The sequence below is a fragment of the Falco naumanni genome, chromosome 1 (genome assembly GCF_017639655.2).
Source record: "Falco naumanni isolate bFalNau1 chromosome 1, bFalNau1.pat, whole genome shotgun sequence".
Lineage (NCBI taxonomy): Eukaryota > Metazoa > Chordata > Aves > Falconiformes > Falconidae > Falco > Falco naumanni.
Window position 1 is genome coordinate 115,133,995 of NC_054054.1, and position 10,492 is coordinate 115,144,486.

Consider the following 10,492-nt stretch of genomic DNA (forward strand, 5'->3'; position numbering starts at 1 on the left):
AGGTAGTGCCAAGGGAGAGGGACAGTTGTTCCACAGAACTGAACAATATCAGTGCAGGTTTTTCTTTGCCTGAGGCTTCAATAATTGAGCAATCTTTTGCAAAGTTAGACTTCTATTTGGCAATCTTTTTTTAAAGGATTTTTTTCTGTATAAAGCTATATTTTAAAAATACAATAAAAGAAACAACTGTAGCTTTTAGCTGGTGAAATCTGCTGGAGAATCCAGTGATAGGCAGTTGATTATGGTCTCACCATCTTGGTTAATACAGTTTGGTTTTTTTATTAAGTAACTGATCTGAAACCCAGTAAAGTAATAATGGTATTTTCCTTACTTACCCAAAAAGCTTTAGAAGTAAGTTATTTGGAGGAAAAAAAGTCTTATTTACAAAAGATAGCAAGATTCAGATAATGGAAATGGATAAAAGTTAGCCTTGAAACCCCATTTTCCTAATCTTGACAAGTTCCTGTGTGCCACAAGTGATAACCCTTGAGAATCAAAGCTTCTACTTGAAGAAGAATAAACCTTTAGAAAGTTCAGTGTAGGTTCTTTGTTTTTCAAGACCATACCTCTGTTTGATCTTCTTGATGACTGAAGTGTTAAACACTTACAAAATGAAGTTACGCTAGAGAGCTGAGGAAAGTAGGTGGAATTGTATATTTCCCAAAGAGTCACTGGTAAATTCATACTGTCCACAGTCAGAATTGTGTTGAACTTCAGTACCTTTGGGAGCTTAAACTTCTTTGTATATAAGTACAGGAAGCATCTGACATTTTAAGATGGGAAAGTGCTTAAAGAAATAAATCATATCCCTACAAAGGAATGTATACATAACAGGAACTGGGATGTGTATAATATGCAGAGATCCACAAGACAATGTATTGGATGCACATCTTTATATGACATACAGACAGGAAGGGAAATGAGTAACATTTTGAATTATGAATTAGCCAAAGGCCTCTGAAGAAAAGATTACAAGAATTGTATAGCTCTAGAGAATACAGCAACATTTACTTAATACATCTTTATTGAAAACAGAATTCAATAGGTTCTTTAAATCTTTATACTGCCCTACAAAAGATATCTTATTATATCATATCTTATTATATCTTTTGATGCCATTCTTAAAATACTTATCTACTCTGAAAAGTGGGTGTTAGAGTACAGTTTATTGTGAGTAATTCTATTTCAGTTTTGTTTAATTTTCAAGCAAAGATTTTTTCCATTTTCCTGTAAATGCCAATTCTTCAGTCTCACCCTGCGTCATGAAATTCAGAGTTCTTTCAGGTTTGTGCATCTTCAGTAAAACAGATTTTACAGCTTTGCTAAAGGTAGTAATACTGCTGATAATACAAAGGCTAGTATAGCGAGCAGTTTACTCTCTTTCAGCTGTATTGGCTGTGTGTTGTAAAAGAGTAGTAAAGATGTAATTCTTGTCAGAAAATTGACCAGATGTGAGCAAAACAGAGACAGGAAACTGTTCTCTTTCAGTGAAAAGCTGTTACTCCATTTTTATGTACTTTCTTTGCTGAATGTAACTCTTCTCAAGGCCAGGAAGGCTTTTGAACAGCCTGACAAATGTGCTGCTAACCTGGGGAACTCCAGCCCTAGGAGGAAACAAGCCAACGAGCTGTGCAAATGGTATCTGTGACAGCTTGTTACTATCATATAGTGCCCGTGGCTCCTGGGCTGTGGGAGGGATAGAGGCACAGCCCCAGTGTGAGAGCATCTGTCATGTCTCGTGACAGGGACATCCTCATTTTGGGCCACTGAGCCCAGCTGGAGGAGGTGTGGGCTGCTGTGGGGAGCAGGAGGTGATGGCACCACCAGGCTCTTGGGTCTGCACAGCACTGCTGCTTTGCCCTGGCCTCAGAGCAGCTGGGAAGCCGTAGCACCATGCAGCAGTAGGGACTGGGGGGGCTGCCAGTGCTGGGGCATGTGAGCGGGAAAGGAAAGGAAGGTCTGGAGCCCTTTAGACCTCAGCAAATCTGTCTGTCTAGCAATCCTTTCAAAGGTCATTACCAATTCACAATAATTCTGTGTGAAAAAACGGACAATTGTGTCAATTTTTTTTAAGTAGGGTTATGACATCTTCTGTGACATTACAGATAGAATTTGGCTATCAAAACTGTTTTAGGAGTAGGTCTATGGAGACCACATTGTTGTGCTAGCAGGATATAAGAGATGACAGTAAATTATTTCATTGTGTAAAGGCTCCCTGGTAACATCATCCTGATGCCATTAGAGCCTGCAATAAACCACCATACACAAAAGACTCTGCTTCTCCCTCCCTGTGACAAAATCCTTAGTTGTCTACTTCTGCTGAATACTCTTATTCTTTCCATAATCAACCCAGCTACTTCTACTTCTATCTAAACTTTCCCTTCCCAAATAAGGTACTTCTTTTTTTCTACTGCAAAAGAGAGATTAATTTCACTATCTGGGAAGCCACGATCCTCATTTTGACTTCAAGTGAAATCAACCAAAAATAGTGTTTTGCTGACATTGCTATGTTAGTGCCACGTCCAATACTCTGCCTATTGAGACAGAGTTCAAGGATGTATAGGTGTCCAGCTCCATCGATAATATTGGCCAAGAAGCAGATCCTGTAGGTATTTAAATACTGGGGCAGCTGTATATGCATGTGAGAAGTTTAATTTTGTTTTAAAACCTCCAACTGTATAAAGTTGTATTTGTTAGTGTTCTCATCTTGGGTTCTCAGATTATTTATGCACCCAGCAACCCCTGTGCCAGTTGTGGTTACTATGCATGTAAACTTGAACTTTGACATTTCATACTGTTGCAGAACCTTGGTATGTGCATTCCTTTATCTTCCCACCGTCCCTGCAGTTGCTCTTCATTATTGTCAGTCCTTATTAGTTAGAAAACTACATTCCGTTTTGTTTGGGCCAATTAACTGGTTGGAGAGAGCGGCTCTTCTAGGATCCCCGCTAACTGTGTACCACCAGCCATCATTAAACAAACCTGAGCTCTGCTGCACTTTTCAAAACAGCAAATTCTTGTTTCTCCATTGACCAACTTGCAAAAACCCTTCAGACTTTTGGATATTCACTCTCTTTATGACAATTAAAGGGGAAAAGACATTGTATAGCCAGTTAAATGAGAGCTGTTGTGTGAGTTATTGTTGTAATTACTTTATATGCATTTTCATTTGTTTAGGATGCTGTCTTCCTAAATGCCAGGGAAGAAGAATACCAGCAGAGGAAACAGTCCTTGTGCTGCTTCAATATTGTGACTTGCAGCCTGTCTGAAAGCATAACAAAGACTCGATTGTGCAAGTGCCCAGCTGATCCAACAAGCAATGAATAAGTGAGCAATGGTCAACAGTGAAGGAGTGGATATCACAGAGGGCAATTCAAAAAGTTTATAGTGCTGTGAAGTGAGGGAGCCATGAAATGAAATAGAACTAGAGATACAAAGATAATCAACCATTTGGGTTAGTTCTACTTTTTTTTTCCCTTGAAATGGTCCATCATTTTTTGATAAAACAGGGAAAAAAAAAAAAAGACTGTAAACTTCTAAGAGATAAATCTTCCAGTACAGAAGAAAGTAATCTCATTCCTTCAGTTTAAACAAAAGATAATTTGAAAACAGGATCTGGCCTAAGTGATGAATGAAATCTCCAGAAATCTACTTGGAAGACATGGTAGGTAGCACGAGGCAGGTCACTGTTAGGAGGAGGAATTACAGACTATCAGATTTTTGTGTCCATTCAAGCATTTGGGTCCACATAAGGCCCAACCCAGTCTTGTCAGCATGACCCTTGGGAATAAAAGAATAAGAAAGTTTTATATGTAACAAGAGATCTCCAGTTCTTCATGGGAGCACAAGTATCTAGTGAAATCCACAGGAGGGTGGATTCCCTTTCCTTCAAAGTCTTACACTAGTCTTTTTACCCTTGAATGGATTTGGTTGGATTTTCAGCCAGAATCCTGTCTAAGAAAGCAGAAGATACATAGGCACATATGTTAACAAGATAGCAAAGTTCAGATTTTATACTTACATACTGCTTCAAGGACTTCTCCCAAAAGCACTAAAAGAAAGAAAGTTTGGGTGACCACAGCATCTTCTAAAAATACTAAAATTTATTCTGGCTTCATGGTGTTTCTGTGTAAAAATACTTTCTAATTTGCTAGTCGTTACTTGTCAGATTTTGTTAGATTTCATGGCTTGTCACTGTCCTTGGGACCTTTCAAATTGAGATTTTTTAGCTTCAACAAGGCCTGGTCCCTTATCTTCAGACTTTCGTGTTGTTTTGCCTTTGCCACTGCACTTGCAACAATAAATTGGCAGAGCATCATGAATTTGCACCAACTGATTTTCAGAGTTCCTCATCAACTATATTCAGCATCATAACACAGAGAAATGACTTTCAGAACGTCATGCAAGGAACTGAGCGGAGACTTTGAGAGAGAACCTAACTCACCTTTTCCTCAGTCTACTACTTGATCAGTGGAGCATTTCTGTCGTCAGACCTGTTGGCACCTGAATGAGAGTGTCATCTGACCTAATAAAGCCATGATAGCCAAAACATGCTTTGAACCAAAGAAAAAATCAGTCTCTTTCAACAGATGCATTGTTTGTAATCTGGAAACTTTGCAAAATAGATTCTCATCTGAGCTTCAGGTCTCTCTGGAGGAGTTTTTTTTGCTGCTGAGCTGGTGCTAAAAGTGACACGGGTGTTCAGGGCCCTTTACCCCTTCCTTCAGATACATCTGCCCTGCAAATACTGCCACAAAGCAGCACAAAGGACCCTGCTTTGCAGAGCAGCACAGATCTGATTTTGTGATCTGATCCATTGTTTTTCCTTAAGCAAATATGTAATAATGTCGGAATTTATGGATTAGTTAGACGATACCCAATCTGCTTTAATCAGTTAGTGCTATTCCTCACAGAATGTCACTGACGGGAGTACGGTGCAGAGAGACTGGGTATGTACAGAGAGCTTTCTTAGTCTTTTCTCTGTTAATGCTGCAATGTTTGGTAAGATATCACTAAGTCGGTGAATGAGTTTAAGAAGAAATGAAAATTCTTGTGCTGTTAATCACAACTGGGCAAACCTTGCAGCCCTTTTTCTAGTAAAACTGCCATCGTATTCAGGGTCGGGGGAAAGTTTGTCGTATAAAAACTACTCCATGGGCCAAATCTTGCTCACAGGAGCTTGTCAGCCTTGCTCTAGAAAATCACTGTTGCCAGATCTGAAGTTGATCTGAGCTCTGAAAAGACCCGCTGTTGAAAATTAAGTGTGAAATTTGAAAATGATTAAGTTGAATTATTTACCTTGTTAGTTCATCATGTCTGCAAAAATATTCTCTTTCCTTCTAGTAACCTAGCAACGAATACACAGTGCACAATTATTTTTTCACAATTTGTAGGAGAGCTGCATTAAAATGCATGTCAGTGTCTTTATTTCATGACAGGCATGTAGCAAGCAGCACTGCAAATGTTTGTTTATCCTGGCAAGGGCTGGATTTGTTTAGTGTAACTTGCATTAGCTTTGTCTCAATTCTGAAGCAGAAAGGAAAATACATTCTTGTTTTCAGACCAGTGTTACAAATACTCTCTTTAGCTTTGTTTTTATTATGAGAAGTGACCACTAATGGATTCAGACCTGTGTCCTCTGCTAGCATATTCTCCCACCATGTACTGGAAACTTCTGAGTAGGTTTGAAGGACTGCTGGTTGCACAGTCTGAGTCTACAGGTTGCAGAGAGCACGCAGGCTGGGGGAACTGGAGAAAATTAAAAACTAAGCCAGCCAAGAGGATATACATCAAGATAAATATCAGCTTCACCAGTGGCATAAATAACGTTTTCTAAAACAGGAAATTAATGTTCATTAGATGGTAGAAATAAACTGGTCCTCTTGAAAAGTCCTCAGATTAAACGCTGGGTTTCTGAGTACTTTTTGGCAGACATTTTAAATACCTAGGTTATTGTGAAATGAAAAGAAAACACTAATTCTTGTGGATGAAATGCACAGGACTATCCCCAAAACAACAATATGCTGAGGCCTCTTTCGAGTTGTTTTTTTTTTTTTTTTACTTCAGCTTTATCCTGTCTCAGGCATGCAAGCATGAGTTAATGCCTGCAACCCAGAGGAGTCTCTAGGCTTAGGCACTAAATCCTCTGCCTGGGTCCCCAGGTCCTGAGACAGCATTGCTGTGTGGGATGGCAAATGATCTGTGTTTCTTAGCCATCTTTTGTGCTTTGTGTTACCTTTCTGATCCTCTCAATAGGCTGCTTGGGTCCAGACATCATTCCCTTCATTGCTTTTCAGTTTGATGTGCAAAGAGCAAAACGCAAATTCCTGTCTGCATAGGCTGGGTTGCTTAAGAGTTTAAGGTGTTTGGGGGCGGAATGGTGAGAGAAAAGCACCGGAATCATTGCTACAGCGATGCTGTGGTCCTTGGCTTGATGAAAACCAAGCTGTGTGGTTTGGGAAAATGGTCCTTGATATCTTAAAGCTATGGCTTTAGCACCATCACAGAGCATAGATGTAATCCTTACTCCACTTTAGACTCCTTGGCCAAGATTACACCTCACTCAGCCTCCCTAATCTGCATGTATTTCAGCTAGCTGAGGTGTTTAACTTCAGAGCAGCTAGCCAGGAGTGTAGTCTCCCTCTGCAGTCAGCACGGAGAGGCAGGCACTTGCAGAAGGTGATTCAGCTCTTACCTGGGCTGAGTTACCGAGCCTTGCCAGGTGGGCTTCGCTCCCCATTTTCTCTGGGGGACACATGGGAGGAGAGCACCCTGACTTCCCTGCTCAAAGGCCAGCGTTAGCCCCATGTCTTACCCTGCTTGGTATCTGTGAGATGGAAATAAAGCCCATGAGGAAAGAGAGACATTTATTTGTCAGCAATCTAAAAAAGAAATATATACACATTGGCCAAACTACTGATTTGCCTTAAATGTCTAACTATTCATGGTAAATGAATTTCACTGCCATCAGAGGTAGCATCCCTGTGTCCACATTCCCTCGTGCAGCGAGAGCGAGCCGATAGGTGGTAGCTTCAGGTACACCTACGGGTTTGGCCACATCACAAGTCTGGGCATCTCCATTTTTTTATTTATGTATTTTGGTGCTATGTCTTGTAATTAACTTGTCCAAATAATGATTCCCCCCCCGGGCCCCGCCCCCCCCCCCCCCCCCAACCCCGAGTTTTTCTGTTTATTTGACTAGACTGAAAATACCTAAGTCTCACTTCTGTGCCTACAGCGAAATCCATTGATTTGGGTGGGAGCCGGTTGGGATCCTAATGCAAACATCCAGAGGCGGAAGCTCAATTGTGCTGGCAGCGGGAGCTGCCAGTTCAGTGGGGAGCTGTTTGTTTCCGAGCTGCCTGTGTCCAAGGGGAGAGGGGCAGCTTTGCTCCCCCGCCCCCTCTTTCAACGCTTCTGTAATGCTGCCTCACTCTTTAAAATGCAATCTGTATATTGACACTGTTCCACCAGAAATACTGCTGTCCTACGACTTGATTGCAGGCATGCAGTTAACACTTAACTTCTTCTGGGAAAGATTTGCTTATTTTTCTTTAAATGCATGTTGTTTTCTGTTACATTGCAAAGGCCAAAGCTTTTCCATTTAAAACGAAAATGAGAAAAGCGAGACGTGAGTAGTAGTGATTTAGGAGTAGTAGGAGCTATGCTCAGATATTAGTATTAACAGAAGTAAGCAGGAATAAACAGAAGGGTGCAATTACAGATGAGTGTATTTTCATTACTGATTTTAATTTCATGAAAGCAAGTAACACAGTCCCCCCTCACCACACACAAAGATTTCCCACTGTCTGTTCAGCTGCTGAACCTCTCCCTGTTTTGTTATTTTGCTTACTCCTGCCTGTCCGCTGGATTTACCTTTCAAATACTATTTATTTCTTATTGTTCCTCTATTAATTTTCTATTGTCCTCTCTGTCGCTTGTTGGAATTCTTAGACTGCTCTCTTTTCCCTCCTGTTTTGCCATGCATGCTGTTTAGCTATGGCTTTGCCTTTCCAGAAAATACCCTGCTTCTCCTCCTTCCTCCTCCTCCTGTAAAGTTTCAGATTTCCCTTCCTGGCAGCCAGCGAGGGGCTGCACACCAGGCACTAGCCGTTGGGTCTGCTCTGTAACCACAGGGCCTGATTCACCTCCTGCAAGCTGAGTAGCGTGAAAATAAATCAGCTGAGAAGGAGCTGGTTGGGAGTTGCAAAACACAGGGACACATGGTGAAACCCACACATGGGCTGGGTAATGACCAGCAAGACTCTCAAAGAGTTTGCAGTTCTCCCATACATACTCCCTTCGGGACAGCAGGGCTGAGTGAGACCTTTCAACAGATTAGCTCTGCCACACTGTTTAAACCAGCTTTGCGTGTTCAGCTGAGATGTGCTTAACCCAAAATCCTGCATCTGAAAGTGCCCTTACTATGCCTTCGGGCTGGGTCCCGGCTTGGCAGGAGAGTTTTGTCCCTAATATCTAGGATCTAAATGCAGCTTTGAAGAAAATGTAAATCCAGACCTGAGCTTGAGCCCATCTCTAATCACCGCTTGATTTTGTTTTCTCCAGATCTGCACATTTGAGCACTGAAGCAAATTAGTCATCTCTCCTTCAACAGGTTCTCCTCGTGCAGCTGCCTGTGCTGTTTGTGCCTGGGTTGGTAGCCGTGACAAGTAAATATTTAAAGTAATTTAGAAGCAAGCATCTGAATTGAAGCTGTAGATCTTCATCTTTGAGTTACTCCTTGAGGAAGGCAGTGGAGCTTTATTGGGGTTCAAGTGTCTTGAGTGTACGAAGCTGTTTCCAGAACCTGTATCTCCAGTCCTGCCACATTAGGCCAGTGTAGTAACTCAGTGGCTTCTGTTTTCAGAGCAGTGTGAAGCCTTTGCTGCAGAGGATTTATGTTTCCTTTTGACATTATACAATATTTTCCTCCCAGATTTCAGTGAAGTTCTACCCTTTCTGAATTGTAAATGCAAAAAAATTACTGTTCAGAATGTTCTCTCTTGAAAAGATGTTTGCTTTTCACAGCTCAAACAGAAAACAGCTCAGTGCATCCAAAAGCTGCCTCACCCTTTGAGCGTGTTCCCAGATCCCAGCCAAGAGCACTACTATGGAATAGCTGTGAGTAGCCGGAAGAGCATTGTGGGGATTGAGATGCAAATGAGCGAACCGAGCAGCCCCCTTCGCCGCAGAGGTTCCCTATCTCCCTCTGCCCCTCACTTCTGAACCGGGGGGGCTTAACCTGGCCATGGCTCTGCAGCCAGAAACCCTGGCTCTACGGCCGCAACCCCCGGCTTTGCTCCTTTGTAAGACTCGTCAGCCTGGGCCAGATGAAGAGCTGTATCACCATCATGAAGGCACTGCGGACAGGAGGGGCTTTTAAAGCCCCCACATTGCCGTCACTTTTCTGGGTCCCCAGAACTAAATGCCGCTGCCTTTTCTGAGTTCAGCGGGGGAGAATGAAAGGCAGAGGTAGTAGCCACTGCAAAATAGCACACACTGTTCTGTGTCTTAAAAGTTCCCAGTTTTCAGGCAGTTTCAAAAGTTCCAAAGCGTAACGTGAGCAGCTGCCTGGGCACTTGTTTGTTTTATCAAATGCAGAGTTAGAATATTGCAAAGGAAATCAGATACAGTAAGTTGGGGGGCATGCAGAGGGTTGCACATACAAACACACCGAGGAATAAAGCAATACGGTGTTTTCCCTGTATGCTTTTCTTTCCAGTATGAGGGAAGGAAGCAAAACATTCTAAGAAAACCTCCTTCTAAAGAAATAATCAAGGCACTGAGCTCTAAAGCCTGTGTCACTGCACATGACCAGGAGAATGAGGCATTTTGCATTATTGCATGTTGTCATCACTTTGCTCAGTGTTGTCCCTGCATGCTAATTACATGTTTACATGCATTGCATCATTTGACATAATTACTGTAATTATGTTAATACTTCATAATCAACAGAACAGTACCTGTAATTTACCAAACAAAACCGACATGAAAAGCTAAACCCACAAATGGAAGGGGATACACTGTGAAGGATTTAATCCTCAGTGCAGAAGCAGGCAGGAAGCACTCAGAACTGGAATATCCTGGTTTAGCCATTGGATCCTCCCAGACAGCACTGGGGCACTTTGCAATGTGTTTTAAAAGGTACTAACGAGGGTAACACACCAAACTGTGAACGGGGTGTAAATGTTTAATGCTCATCTGTGAACTCTCACCTAGAAAAATCAGTGCAGTGCTTTCAACAAAGCTGCCTGACAGACACTTGAAAGGACAACAGGAGACTGAGAAACTCAGTGATCTGGAAATATTTTAACCCCTCTCCTATCTGCGGATGTACAATATCAATCTCAACCCCCTTGTTACTTCTTTGAAAGGAATACGTGGCGCCTGGCATATCAGAGCGCAGTCTGCTAGCAGCTGGATCCTCTACCCCCTGCCCCCATCCCAGGTTTTTTTTCCGTTTATCTTAGCCCGGGTAGTTTGGGTTTGGGGC